This window comes from Phoenix dactylifera, chromosome 3, assembly GCF_051530095.1.
Source record: "Phoenix dactylifera cultivar Ajwa chromosome 3, Ajwa_hap1_PhDact_Kaust_v1.1, whole genome shotgun sequence".
In the NCBI taxonomy this organism is placed as follows: Eukaryota; Viridiplantae; Streptophyta; class Magnoliopsida; order Arecales; family Arecaceae; genus Phoenix; species Phoenix dactylifera.
This window is the reverse complement of record NC_143192.1, coordinates 13,054,053-13,067,559: the sequence shown is the minus strand read 5'-3', so window position 1 is coordinate 13,067,559 and position 13,507 is coordinate 13,054,053. Positions and strand designations below refer to the sequence as shown.

General features: G+C 40.1%; 1 non-coding gene across 1 annotated transcript; it reads left to right on the top strand.

Annotated features, from left to right (window-relative positions):
- Nucleotides 1-1,259: 1,259 nt before the first annotated feature.
- On the top strand, nt 1,260-1,365 carry LOC120105130 (small nucleolar RNA R71). The gene has a single exon (XR_005507513.1). It is a non-coding gene; the product is annotated as a small nucleolar RNA R71 (small nucleolar RNA).
- The last annotated feature ends 12,142 nt before the right edge of the window (nt 1,366-13,507 follow it).

Genomic DNA, 13,507 nt, shown 5'->3' with positions numbered 1-13,507 from the left:
GGAGAATAGAACTCACTTGCTCAGTTAGGAAGACCTTTTTAGGCACATGTGTCCTAGATTTTCGCTTTTGTGTACAAAGGTCTTTGAGAAATTTGGCATAGGAGGGAACTTGTCTGATGGCATCAAGGAGTGGGAGGTTGATTTTAACTTGTTTGAAGACCTCCATCATCTCTTCTAATGAAGTTCCCTTTTTGCCAAATGGAGAGGGTGAAATAAGAGCTTCAGGAAATGGGGCCTTTGGGATGTGAGTTTTGGCAGAAGATGGACTAGCCGAAGAAGAAGAAGAAGGTTTTAGATTTTCATTTGACACATTTCTATCCTCTTCTTCACCTTCCTTATTGTTGTCCTCCCCAATCTTATTGTCTATTATACGTCCACTCCTTAGGGTAGTCAAAGCATTGGCTTGTTCATGATGAATTGCATTTAGTTGATTTTCTTGAGCCATGTATTGTCCCCTAGGATTACTTAGTGGTTGGCTTGGAAGCTTTCCTTCCTCTCGCTTGTTTAGTGCATTAGCTAGTTGACCCATTTGGGATTCTAGCTTGGCGATTGATTGCGTATGAGAGTGCACTAATTGTGTAATGGTTTCCAAACCTTGAAGGGCGTTCAACACTTTCTCCTCAAAGGCTGTATTTCTTTGGGGTGGAGGAGGAGTGTGTTGAAATTGAATCGAGGGACGGTAGGGATGAATATTTTGTGGGGTTTGAAAATTCTGAGGATTTTGAAAATTTTGGGAATAGGGTTGGGCTGTGTTCGAAGCTTGCTGCTTCCAAGAAAAGTTTGGATGATTTCGCCATCCCGGGTTATATGTATTGGAAAATGGGTCATTACCCGGTCTAGGCTGTGTTTGAGCAGCATTGATGTGTTCTTGCACGAGTTCGGGGAATTGGGGCGCTGAAGGGCACTCATGAATAGGGTGGGATGGGCTAGAACAAATAGTACATACTTGTGCTTGGGAAGAGTTCATGTAATGCCCACCTATCATCAGTTGGTCAATCTTATGGGACAATGCATCTACCTTGCTAGACAGGTCCATAGAATGACTTATTTCACAAATTGTCCCTTTTCTTTGAGAACTCGGGGGTGCTTGACGAGAACATGAAGCATGGTGGAGGGAGTTTTCATTAAGATTTTCAAATAATTGCCATGCTTCATGCTCATTTCGAAGCATGAAAGTCCCCCCGCATGCAGCATCAATCATATGACGGTTTCGTTCAGTCAATCCATCATAGAAGCATTGCACTAGCTGCCACTTAGGTATTTGATGATGAGGGCATTTACGGATTAGGTCCCTAAATCTCTCCCAAGTTTCATGAAATTCTTCTCCCTCAGTTTGGGAGAAGCTTGTAATGGCACGTCTAAACTGGTTCGTTCTTCCTATGGGAAAGTATTTTTTAAGGAATTCTTGTTGCATTTGATCCCAAGAACGAATTGAGTTAGCTTCTAAAGAATTCAGCCATTGTTTGGCTCTATCTTTAAGGGAGAAGGGGAATAACCTAAGTTTCAAGGCATCATCAGTGAAGTTTTGAATCTTGACAGTGGTGCAAATCTCAAGAAATTCATCTAAATGTTTGTATGGGTCTTCATTGGTGAGCCCATAAAAAGATGGGAGCATTTGGATCACACTAGACTTTATTTCATATTGTACAGCTGCTACCTCAGGTAATCGAATGCAAGATGGGGAAGTGTAAATAGTGGGAGTAAAGTACTCCCTCAGAAGTTTGGGTTGTTCTTCAGCCATCTTAAAAGGTGGGGATGATCCTAATGTTTTGATCTTAGCTCGAATGTTCCTAAGGGTTCGTTCTATTTCAGGGTCAAAAGGTAATAGGTTTTGTACTCTAGAACGACTACCGTGCATACACTAGTACTCGATCAATCAAGCATGCAATAAAAGAGAAAAGCATATCAATCCTAGTCTTTGTCCTAAAATCACTAGACAGCTCCTAACTGGTTTGAAGAGGGCACCTAAGCCTCCAATCCGGTCTAATGAACCGAGTTGACCAGGTAAGCTCTCAGGTAAGTGGAGGGGTCACGATGCGTTCGCAAAGGTCCCACTTAAAACCCACTTGCCTCGAATAGATGAACTGTCTCCCTTATAGGGACAAAGCTTGCCTAGACATCAACTAAGCCACAGAGCGAAATTGGTGCAACTTTCGGTGATCTTCGTCCTATTGAGCTCGAATGTCCCTAGAAGCCAATGTCTAATTGATTTTAATTAAAGTGACACTATGTGAGATTGAGTTCACCTAAGTTGGGCAAGAGTCCAGTGATGAAATCCGGCTCTTATCTTGTTGGGGTGATTGCCCTTACTATGTGCAAATTGATTTGTGTATGTGTATCAAGCATGCATTCACAATTTTGCTATAATTAAAATCAAACAATCACCACAAAATTTCAAACCAGTAATTAATTTAAATAAGAAAAGTTTAGAGGTTACCAAAGAGAATTTCTCCAGCAATTTATTTATTTATTTATTTATTTTTTTTTGCAAACCTCTACAGCATTTCTTTTCCGGCAGTTCTCCTTTTGATCATCCCAGATTTTTTTTTCTCGATTCCTGATCAAATAATATATATATATAAAAAAAAATTAGTAAGGGAGAAAAAGAAGATAAGAAAAGTAACAATAATAGAAATTTTTTTTTAAAGAAATTTTTTTTTTAAATTTTTAAATATTTTTTTTTTAATAAGAAAAATAACTATGCTAGCAATCCCCGGCAACGGCGCCAAAAATTGATCGGTTCTTTCAATTTTGAAAATAAACCACGCAATAGCACGTATCCTGTAGGATAGTGATTACGGGTGTCGGTCCACAGGGATTGGAGACAAGTTATTTTTCCTAATTAAATAATTACTCAAAGGGGATAAGCTAGAGTAAATGATAAAAACTAAGAATTAATATGGGTGTAGTAGTATGAATTATCTATGGAGAGAGGTGTTTAGGGCTAGATTCCACCGATAGATTTATATCCGTGACGCTTTCAATGATTGAGTTGTATGTAAGACTTGATTGCTTCCGACTACAAGCCAAAGCAATCACAAAAGAAAATTATAACTAATTCCCAGCATGAATCATCTAAGTCTAGCACAAACCATCTACTCTAACGATAAGCATGACCTGTCTAACCTAGCATGATGCATCTGATCATTAAGTCATTAAACATGAAATCGATGTCACATGAATATCTCCTCCAAACCACAGGTGTTGGATTCGATGAAATAGATCAATCTATGTAAAATATTTTATGCAAGATAAATGATTCACATAAATAGGATAAATCATAAGATCAATTGATAAATTCTTCATCATGCAACCATCTTACAATACAAACTCAAATCAATAAAAATGAAACGAATACTCCTCTATGGCTTCATCAAACCCCTAAACCGAGGCTCAGCTGCTCATGGTGCTTGTCATCTCCATTGGTTGGCTGAAGAACTCCTTTGCCATCCGCCTCAAACCCTCTCTCTTTTTTTATTCTCTTTTTTTTTGGTTTTCTTTTTCTCTTCAAAACAGAGCAAGCTCTGTTTTTTTCTTGGAACCGTGTCTGAGCTCCTCTCCCCCCCTCTTCTTCTAATGGACACCCTATTTATAGGCAAGTGAGGATGCTTGGGATTCCGGAAGGGGCGTACTCGGAGGCTTGACTGTGGCACGTTCCATGGAGCTTGGGTGCGATGATGGGAGGAGCGGATCCATGGGAGAGGGGCTGAGACCTTTGATTCGGATGAAGGTCTGGCCGCGGGATCTCGGGAAGACACCATTCACGGACGCGTGATGTTGGAGCTTGATCCGTGGAGGGGGTGATTCACGGGAAGAAGATGAATACGGACGGGATCTTGGGCTGCTTCATAGGCTGCTGGCAGTGGGATTGCTTGGATGCTGTGAGGAGGTGATGACCCGTGGGCTGGTGGGAGGAGCCGATCACGGCCACGGTGGAAGCTTGGATCACGGCTTGACTTCGAAAGGGAGGAGATGCGCTGAAGATGGAAGATGCCACGGGATGATTCGGGCGTTGATCATGAAAGATGCTTGATGGGCGTTGGTAGATCGCTGGAAATCACGCTTGCTCGGATGCGGTTGGGATGCTTGCAGCGCGTGAAGAACGCGGGCGTTGCTGGCGCGGCTGAAGAAGCTGGGAGGAGGGCGGAAGAAGGGCCGGAGGATCTGGTCGCGGGATCGTCGGGAGGTCGCCGTGGAAGGTGGACGGCCGCGGGATCTACGGGAGGGGAAGAAGATAAACAGTGAAATGCATTTTTAGTTTTTTTTTTTTTTTTTTTGTTTTTCCTAACACTGTTCATATGAACAGTGTTTTTCACGGGACACTGTTCATATGAACAGTGAATCATGGATATTCAATTATTATTATTATTATTATTTTTGTTTAAAATTATAAATTTTATATGAAGGTAGGAAAGGAATTGGTTGGGAATTGGCTTTGGATTTGAGGTGGGTCATGATCGTTGATTTGCTTGAAATTGTTCTCGAGCCCAATGTTATTTACATTTAATTCTTGCTGAGTTGCTTCAGATCGAACTCGACCAGACAAGACTAAAAATCGGACCGTGACCTAATAAAAAGGGTTAATCAAACCTTTGCCCCATACATAATTAATTATAACTTTCAATCGAATCAGGACCAAAACCCATTTAATTATAAGCTTAGCTTGATTACAACTCTATCAGGTTACCAAATCGGGTCAACACAATCTCCTCCTTATATGTTTTTATGAAATTTTCATGAAAGATTGCAAAGAAGAGAGAGACAAGTTCAGAATCTAGTTTAAGAGAATAATTACCATATTTTAAACTTACTTCAATGTTTGTTCAAGTTCATGGTAAAATATGTATTTATCAGTTTAAAAATATTGATAAGTGCTATGGAAAGATAACTAAATTATAAATTATTAAGCACTTATCAATGGATGGGAGTCGACTCGAGCTAGGCTGGGGTCGACTCTCTTAGAGAATCTAGAGAACGTCTCCTTCTGTTTTCCCGACTTGGAATCGACTCGGTTTTTCTTAGAGTCGACTTGAGCAAGTTGGGGTCAACTCGAGCTATGAAGGGGTCGACTCGCTGAGCGTATGAGAGAAAATGCTCTCTGTCGACTCAGCCAGAGTCGACCCGCGAAGCTTTGGAGTTGACTTGAAGGGGAAGGAGTCGACTCGAGGTGACTTGGAGTTGACTCGAAGATCGGGAAGGTCGACTCCTTCCGAAAAATCTGGAACTCGCGGACGTTCTGAACTTCTGGAATTCGATGCACAAGTGGTTTTTCAATGAAATCTCATGGGATTTGGTTCGTGGAACATGTGGGAGAATGGGTAGATGATGATAGAAGATCATCACCATCCATTTCGATTCAATCTTATCCGCATGAACCATAAATTGTTTGAGTTTTGAATTCAAATAAGATAAGATCTATCTTGTTGCAACCATCCCAACAAGATACCAGATTTCCATTTGAATTTTGAATTCAAATGGTCAGATGGCGTGGCTATAAAAGGAATGGTTCTTTGTGTCGCCAACAATGAAAATTGAATGAGAAAAACCCAAGAGAAAAGAAGGAGAAAAGGAATTTTCTACTTTCCATTCACGTCCCCATCTTCTTCCTCTTAGTTCATATTGCCATTAGCTGATAGGGATCCCTGATAATAGCTTTTAGATCATATCTAAGTCTGCTTTAATCCCTATTAGCCATTCTTCCAAGTTCTTCCAAGAAGGCGGATCATTAGTTGATAGCGTCGAGAAGATCCAAGTTCAGCAACAAGAAAGATCCAGCGCAAGCTAGCACTTCCGCGGGATTGGATCATTCCAGGAGCTTCGCATGGATTACTTATAGAGGCCAGACGAGTGTGTGGCTGCGCAACTCAAGCTTCAAATCCATATTTTTCAGATTCATAAAGGTATGAATCTAAAATCAAAGATGTTCCTTATATAGATTCCAATCTCCGAGGGTTAAAACTCTTTTGGGGCTCTTCATAGAGTAATCTTTAGAGCCTATTTGATGGGCATTCGGAGATTAGTTAGATCATAGATTAGTTAAGTTTTAGAACTTAATTAATTATCTCATTTCAGATCTATAATTAATCATGCAATGATTTTAGCATAATCATTTAAACGATCCCGACACATTGATCATGAATACTTGTAGTGGTACATTAAAATTTGATTTCTCATGCATGCTAGAATTAAAATATTTAATTCATTTTTTCCGCTGCGATTTTTAAAATTAAAAGAACTACGTGTGGCTTGATCCTCCTTGTGAAGGGATACGTAGGCAATCCGAATAGGTACAACCATAGTTTTTGAAAAATTTTAAATTTTAGCATGCTATCGCTACAAGCATCATAGGATCTCTTTCACTTTATACTACATGTCTATTTTCAAGTTGCCTAAATGGGTCATCAATAGAATTGATAAAATGGGAAGGGTCTTTTTATGGAGAGGAGAAGAAAGTGTTAGTAGCCTTTTGTAAGACCCAGTAAATTGGGCCCACTCCACTTGACCGGCCCAATTAGCTTGGCCCAATGAAGAAAAAAAATTGGCATGTGTTGCGCACGTGCCTAGAAAAAAGAGGACTGCTGATGGGAGTCTTCTTCCTTTTTGGGATGGTTGGACGGAATCCGACTCTAAGATGGATTCTAGTTGCGACCATGCCTATTTAGAGGCCCTTCATGGCTCCTCTCTCACCCTCATCGGAGAACCGACCTCAATCAGAGTTCATCGCCGGTGTTTTTTTTGTTTTTTCTCTCCGAGCACCGATCACTGATCACCTTCACACCGTGGCCATGGCCAATCGTCGCCGAAAAATTGGTAAAAACCCTACCACCTTTAGGCTACTCCTCTCCTCTTTCTTTCGAATCCCTTAGAGGCTTGTTTTCGGCCAAAGATCGCTGGATTTTTGGCAAAAAAGGGTGATGCCCTATTTCCTCTATTTTCGAAAACCAACCCCTTGTTTTCCAATTTCAGCAGGTTCTGCCACCGGTTCTCATCGTTGAGGCCTCCTTCTGTTCCTCTGCAGTGGCCTGCAGCCTTGCTTAGAGTTCCTACTGCCACGACATCTTGATTTGTTGAGATAAAGGAGCGGAATCTCTATTTTAGGAGGATTTTTTTCTCGCCGCCAGCCGTCAGTTACCATCGGCCGCTGTCCATAGTAGACAACCGTGGGTCTTTGACCTCAGGCACCACCCACAGCCACCATCTTTCTTGGTTAGAGAGAGAGAAGCTTCCTTTCTCTTTTATTTTTCTCTTTTTCTTTCCTTTCTCTCTTGTTCCTCTCTACTTAACTTTTACTTTGTACTCTCTCTCTAGAGATGTTGGATCCCGTATGGTATCCTAATTTGAGCATGCTCAGATGAATTCCATTTTGATCGGACTGACTGGAGTGTCAGACACTTCCCCTTAGTCAGTCCTGTGAGGTATCAGGATTTAAAATTTTTATTCTTAAATTAATCATGATTAAATTATAATAAAATAATAATATAATTTTGGATATTAGGTTCTAAAGGAGAATTTTAGGATTAGTTAAATTGTCTGCTCGTTATTCATATAAGGTAAGTAATGATTCCCCTTTCCTAGGTTTTTATTTTTACATCCAATAAATTGTTAATCGATTTATATTTGATTTATGAATGTTATGATATGGGGTTTTGAATAAAAAATAGATATGTAACTCAGAATAATATTATCTAGACTATTGTTTACTGATCTTACATTGTATATGCATATTTTGATTGAATTATAATATATGTTATTTTGTAAAAATAACGTTGATATATATCAAATTTGAACTCTCAGCTTGACTATGTTCTGAACCCTGCTAATTGGAAGTTAGACATTGGCACTCTAACTATTATTGAGCTCATTGATTCTGCTTGCACCCCCACTATAGAATATAAATACAGTACTTTGGCCCACTCAGTAAGGTACAAGTGCGGTATTTTGGCCCACTTCATAGGATTTAAGTGTAGTTTTCTAGCCCACTCTGTAGGGTTGTTGCCCAGAGATGGTCACCCAAGAGGGGGGTGAATTGGGTGTTTTAAAAATTTTGTCCAATTAAACAATACACACAAGTGTAGGTGCAAAAGTAAAATTAAAGTGGTAAACACAATCAATCGCAAACACAGAGGTTTATAGTGGTTCGGAGCTTCCACTGCTCCTACATCCACTCTCCAAACACTTTTTGGAATTTTTCACTATAATCGGCGATTACAGTCCGGTAGTTTTTCGAGTGAACTACCCAACTCGTTGTTTTAACCCGGACTAACAACGAACCCTACAATCCCCCAATTTAAACTAAGCTTGGGACGCCTAACTCTTGTTCCAAGTCCCTTGACTGGAACAAGCACAATGTTCAAGTGTTTTACAAGAATTTAAAAGCTTCTATGAAAGCAAATAAAACGATGAAGAACAACAAAACCGGAAGAACCCTCTTTGCCGTTGAAAGCGTGGATGATGGTGGTTCTTCCGATGTGGATTACGTCGGCTTGAATGCGAGCTTTGATTGCCAAGTGGGAGTGAGTAGATGAGCACGAAATCAGATGAAGAAGACTTGAATGCACTTGATTTCTCCTCTTAAAAGCACTTGACTGGAACAAGCACAATGTTCAAGTGTTTTACAAGAATTTAAAAGCTTCTATGAAAGCAAATAAAACGATGAAGAACAACAAAACCGGAAGAACCCTCTTTGCCGTTGAAAGCGTGGATGATGGTGGTTCTTCCGATGTGGATTACGTCGGCTTGAATGCGAGCTTTGATTGCCAAGTGGGAGTGAGTAGATGAGCACGAAATCAGATGAAGAAGACTTGAATGCACTTGATTTCTCCTCTTGAAAGCACCAACTCCCTTGAGACTCTTTCTCTTTCTTCTCTCTTGAATGCTCTTGTGTTTGGTTGGTGAGAAATTTTTTTTGTTATGCACTTAAAAGCTCCTTTTTATACTTCTACAAGCAATAGATCCGTTAGACACAAAAATATAGCCGTTAGAATTTCAAACAAACCTGCAAAAATGTGTCAGTCGCGTCCCAGGCATTCCGGAGACGTCTCCGCTTGAACGAGAGACGTCTCGGCTGTATAAAAAATCTTTTGACAATGTTGGAGTCGACTCGGCGCTTTCTGGGGACAACTCCGATGAAGAACAGCTCGATTTCTTATTTTTCTATTTTTCTGAGAAAGTCGGCTCGCATGCCTCGGGGGACGTCTCGGGATTTTTGTGCTTTATGCGTGGGGACGACTCCGCGACGTCGGAGACGGCTCCGACGTTTTATCAACGAAAAAGCAGGTCCTCTGGAATCCCTGAGAGAGTCGGCTCCGCGTCCTTCGGAGACGACTCGCGCGCATCCCTTGAAATCGGCCTTTCTGCCGTCTCTGAGAGAGTCGACTCTGGAAAGCCGGGAGTCGACTCTGACCCTGCGAGATGCCTCGGCAGGTGCTGGGGACGTCTCCAGAGGTCCCAGCTTCTTCTCTGCGTGCCAGAGACGTCTCTGGAACAAACCGGAGACGTCTCGGCTGCCCCTGATCCGTTTTCTTCATCTCAAAAATCTTCAATAAATCCACCGAAAAATATGGGAACATGCCTTGACAATCCTTAACAATATTCTTAGTTAAACACCTGAAATGCTCAAGTAAATTGTTAATATAACGGAAATTATACTCTAGTATTTTGTATTCATCAAAATCCATTAGGGGGTCAACAATCTCCCCCTTTTTGATGATGACAAAACACTAAGTATATGCAAAATTTAAAATTAAACATATACACAGTATTTGATCAGATGTACAAGTATTGTGTTTTAGTTAGAGCTAGATACAGTATGCATAAATCAATATAGTCAATTGTTAGTTCTATCCTTATGCATAAGCATTGATCTTAGTAGCTTTTTGAGCAATTTTGGCATATCATCTATCACTTTTAGATTTGAATCAAGTTAAAGTGTAAATCGATGAAATATTAATGCTAAAGACAATCAAAAGCCAAATACTTTTGACTCCCCCTTTCTTTTCCAGAAGGACAATTGTCTTTAAGTCAATATTCTTCAATTTTATCTTTTCATTTTGCATTTTGCATTTTGCATTCCATACTACTCCCCCTTTTTGTCATCAACAATGAAGGGGACAAATTTTGCCTATTCCCCCAAAACGCGATGCCTATTTGAATGGTTCTACTTCCTTTTCAGATTTGCATATTAGAATTCAACATTCATATTAACATGAAACATTCAATGATTTGGGAAGGTGAATTTTACTCCCCCTTTGTTTTGGAATTCATTTCGGACCATTTAAACTTAATTATTACAAGTTGTGCTCCCCCTGTTTCATATGCATTGTCAAGTTGGCAAAATAGTGAAATGGTTGCACATTGTCAAGTTTGAACATTCAAGGTATATTATGACATTTCCATGGGACATCACAATATTAGAAACATACTCCAAGATTCAAAAAGAAGGGATATGGCATTCATATAGTATTACAACATTTGATGCCATTACAAGGATTGATTGCAAACACAAAAGAAAGAGTTTCATATAAGCCTAGGGCTATACAAAAAGATGAACCCTAGATGTCCACAAAATGTGCCTCACCGGCGAGCACGCTCAATAGCCGCAGCAGCAGCCTCCACAAACCTATTTATTGCTTCCATTAAACTTCTAAAGTTATCTCCCTGAGACTGATTGAGTGCTGTCACTAATGCTTCAATTTCATGGGTTGCTCTATCAATCCTCCCTCTAAGCTGGGCAGCCACACTGCCCAAATTGCCTTCAGGGCTCGTCAGTTCTTGAAGACTATCCGATATAATCTTCAATTCAGGGATAGGAACCTTAAAGTGCTTGAAAAGTAGGGTGAAGACCATCCCATACGGTATGCTGAATCTGGAGTACCTATGACAGATTGAGATGTAGTTCAACATGAGCCTAGGAAGATTTAGGGGAATCCCTAGCAGGATGTGGTGCATAATGGCCAAGTCTCGCTCCGAAACGAAGTCGAAGCGACCGGTTTTTGGGAACAAGACCCTGTTGATTATGCTCAAAAGCAATCTCATTTCAGCATTGAGGTCTTGGGACTTAACTATGTCAAGAGGACCGCAGTTTTCTCTACCTAGAATTAGGTTTAAAGCAATCTCCCTTTGGGGATGTGAGGTCGGAGCCTCACCGTACTTAGGTATTTGCAATAAACTAGATAAAATATCCTCATTGACTTCTACCAATGTGCCTCGAACATACTCGGTGTACCCTGAGCTCCCTAAAGCCAAATTGCCAAAAACTTCTCTCATTAGGCCAGGATAGGTAGACACGTTTAGGGAACATAGGTGTTCCTAACCTTGGGCACGGAGTCTCTCTCCAATAGAGAACCCCTCACTCGCTAAGAACTGAAAATCTATGTGCCTACCTGTTGTTACTGTGCGATTCGCACAGGAGGGAGTCACGGTTGGCGGAGCAACCGGAGGAGACGGCACAGAGGGCTCTTCCCTCCGTTCCTCGTCGTTCGCCACCCTAGGACGCCTCCCACCACTACGCCTAGCTTTCTTAGGTGCCATCGACCGAAAATCTAGGGAAATTGGCAGTGATTTTGGTTCGATTGGTGGTGGAGAGAAGATGGATGCTAGGGTTTAGGGTTTTGTTGGGGACGATAGAAAACAGCTCGGGACGGCTCGAGCTGTTTCAGCCTATTAGAAAAGCATTCATTCTGTCTCCGAGACGTCTCCGCGACTAATGCGAGACGTCTCGCCGGGGGGACGTCTCTGCGATTTGCCAGAGACGTCTCTGGCACTAAAAAATTTCAGAACGTTTTCAATCTTTTCCCAATTCGTTTTATTCAACCTCAATGATCAGTTTAATTTCTTTTGGCGAATATAAAGTGAGCTTGCTTGTGATCCTTCCCCTTAATAATACATCCTATAAAAGTTTGACAATGATTTTTGAATTATCAATATTGAAATGAGGAATGTTTGATCAAATTTCGAATGCCTATGGAATAGGCTCTAAAAATATCTCTATGAAGAGTCCAAGGGGGATAACTATCCTCCGGAAAGTCAAACAATTCGTCATCTAATTTGATAGATTCATATTTTCACTTATTAAGCACTAGGTTTGCTATATGTGACCTTGAAGTGTATTATTGGTTTGAGTAGCATTCATATGTATCTTTAGAGCATACAAAGCATTGCATATGTTTGAGGAGTTAAATCATTTAAGCTATAGTATTGAAGTCAAATCATGCTTGCATTACAATTTCAATCTACTTGCTAGGATCATACAAGCACAAGGCATTCCTTAAAAAATTGAACCTATCTTTACAAAGGGGCTTTGTAAAGATATCGGCCAATTGATTTTCAGTGCATACATACTCAATCAATACATCATTTTTTAACACATGATCTCTTATAAAGTGATGCCTAATCTCTATGTGTTTTGATTTAGAGTGTTGGACAGGATTTTTTGTTAAATTGATTGCACTTGTATTATCACATCTAATTGGAATATTGTCCATTTTGATACCAAAATCTTCAAGTTGTTGCTTAATCCAAAGAACTTGGGCATAACAGCTTCCGGCTGCAATGTACTCAGCCTCAACTGTGGACAAGGCAACTGAATTATGTTTCTTGCTAAACCAAGAAACCAAATTAGCACCCAAGAATTGACAGGTGCCACTTGTGCTTTTTCTGTCGAGTTTGCACCCGGCAAAATCAGCATCGGAATAAGCAATTAAATTTAAATCAGATTGTTTAGAATACCATAAACCTGCATTAGATGTCCCTACTAGGTATTTGAATATTCTTTTAACAGCTTGTAAGTGTGATTCCTTAGGACATGCTTGGTATCTAGCACACATGCAAACATTGAATAATATGTCTGGTCTACTAGCAGTAAGGTAAAGTAAAGACCCTATCATATCTCTGTACAATTTGCAGTCTACACATTTACCTTTTTCATCTTTGTCAAGTTTGCAACTTGAGCCCATGGGTGTGCTGATTTCCTTTGCATCCTTCATCTTGAACTTCTCCAACATTTCCTTGATGTATTTGGACTGACTGATGAAGATGCCTTCATCTGATTGTTTTATTTGTAGCCCAAGGAAGAAGTTGAGCTCACCCATCATGCTCATTTCGAATTCTCCCTGCATAAGCTTAGCAAACTCTTGACAAAGACTATCATTAGTAGCACCAAAAATTATATCATCCACATAAATTTGCACAAGCAATAAGTCATTCCTTTTTCTTTTAATGAAGAGTATTTTGTCTACATTTCCTCTTTTAAACTCATTTTCAATTAGGAAATTACTTAATCTTTCATACCACGCCCTAGGGGCTTGCTTAAGTCCATATAATGCTTTATGCAATTTAAAAACATAATCTGGATGTAAGTGGTTTTCAAAACCTGGAGGTTGTTCTACATAAACTTCCTCCATTATATAACCATTTAAAAATACACTTTTTACATCCATTTGATAGAGTTTGAAATCCATGAAGCATGCATATGCCAAAAGTAGTCTAATAGCCTCTAACCTGGCAACAA